Source organism: Dama dama, chromosome 4 (assembly GCF_033118175.1).
Source record: "Dama dama isolate Ldn47 chromosome 4, ASM3311817v1, whole genome shotgun sequence".
Taxonomy (NCBI): Eukaryota; Metazoa; Chordata; class Mammalia; order Artiodactyla; family Cervidae; genus Dama; species Dama dama.
In genome coordinates, this window is record NC_083684.1 from 61,024,852 (window position 1) to 61,026,909 (window position 2,058).

Genomic DNA, 2,058 nt, shown 5'->3' on the forward strand with positions numbered 1-2,058 from the left:
GCGATGCACCCAGAGACCAAAGGTGGAAAAGAACAAGACGCTGACCCTAGATAGCGAAGGAGCATAGCAAAGGAATGATTTCAAGGAGCAGACTCTTGCGTCTTCCCATACACAGAAAAGGGCTAAATTCCTTAACTTGAGGTATTCGGTTTTCTTTAATTGACATCATCTCTGTTTTTGGCTTCCCAGGTGGGTCGGCTCAGTAGGAAAGAATCTGCCTGCCAATGCAGGAGAGGCAGGAGACTCGGGTTCGATCCCTGGGTCAGGAAGTTCCCCTGGAGAAGGCAACCCACTCCAGTATTCTTGCCTGGGAAATCCCATGGACGGAGGAGCCTGGCGGGCTACAGTCTATGGGGTCACAAAGAGTTGGACGTGACTGAGCACCCACACAATCTGCTTTTTAAAATTTATTTTTACTTATTTATTTGACTGTGCTGGGTCTTAGTTGTGGCACACAGGACTTTTAAATAACCACAACCAGGCCGGCTAGAAGTCCAATGCGCTATCCATTGCGCCACAGAGCCGGTTTACACAGGACTTTTAATCTTCATTGCGGCATGCAGGATCTAGTTCCTGATCAGGGATGGAATCCGGGGCCCCTGCATTGAGAGCACAGTCTTAGCCACTGGACCACCATATTTCACAGTAATCTCTTGATGTTTTGACTACCTAGTTTGCATTGCAAAAACTCCTATATATATCCTGGCTCCCCCACGCTTTGCTTCTTTGGAACATCTCTCATTATCTGAGATGCCATGTCTTTGGCTTAAGTCCTCAGTTTTGTCCACCAAATAAAACACAATTCTGAGTTTTTTGGGGTGTTTTTTAAAGGCGACAGCTACTTAACCTTTCCTGATCATTCCCTTAGGATTCAAATCTAAGATAAAAATCTGGCCTAGGTCTTCATTTGGGACCTGGCTACTAGAATCAGCAGTTCTTCCTGATGTGCGCAGCTCTGGCCAACAGAAGATCCAGGGAAGCAAAGAAGTTTTGACTGTAAGTCTCTCTCCCTCTCTCCCTCTCTCTCTCACACACACACATAATACAATTGCAAATAACAAAAGATAAACCATCTGACAAGTGACTTAAATGGCTTTTTGTTCTGACTTTTTTTTTTTTTAAAAAAACAAAACAATCCAGAAATCAGAGGCTTCCCAGTTGGAGGAGCCAGGATCTTTCTTTGTGCTCTCTTATATTCAGAGTAGGCCTGGCACTCTTGGCCATGAAATGGCTGTAGCAGCTCCAAGCATCACACTTGTAACTAAGCTAAAACATAAGAGAAAAGAAAAGCAGACATAGCCCTTCTGGAGTGTTTAATTTAGGAAGGACAGCTTTCCCAGAGGCCTCCAGGCAAATTTCCTCTTGTATCCTCTTGGCCCATGGCCTTCCCTTGAACAACCCTTGAAAAAGAGAATGAGGGGGGTGTGGCAATGGTTGCCTGCTGTCTCAACAGATCAGAATCCTGGTACCAAAGCTGATGGCTGCTGGACAGGCCACAAACAGAGTCTACCCAATAGTCCCACAGGGTCTCCCCCAGGATCAGAGCTCATGTGGCATACCCCAGGTTACACACTGATAAAATAACAGAAGAAGGCTAGAATCCAGAATCCAGACCTGTAGCCTGTTATGCCTGGCCCTGCAGGGACAGCTCTGAGTATAGAAAGACTATTTCCAGGTCAAACTGGAGGCCAGGACAAGGGTCCAGACAGGAGACAAGATCTGAGCTGAAGCCAAGAAGACAGAGTCTGGGGAACGAGGACAGGGTTGGGGACTCGGGGGCTTTGGGGGGAAGGGTACAGTGCAGAGGGGTCTGGCAGAGTGACTGAAGTGTACAATGGGGCTGTCCTGCAAGATGGGGAGGTAGGGGAGGCATGGCTTAGCAAGGGAAGATGCTAAGCTCAATTTGTGACAAGTGGAAAAATCTCCCCATCTGAGAAACCACCAGGACTTTGAGGGTTTGGATTGCTGGGCCCTTGAAAATGAAATGGGTTGAACATGTGGGTTCCTGGTTAAGACGCTAGAGCCGCTGAATTGCTTCATTGAAGATGAAACTTAATG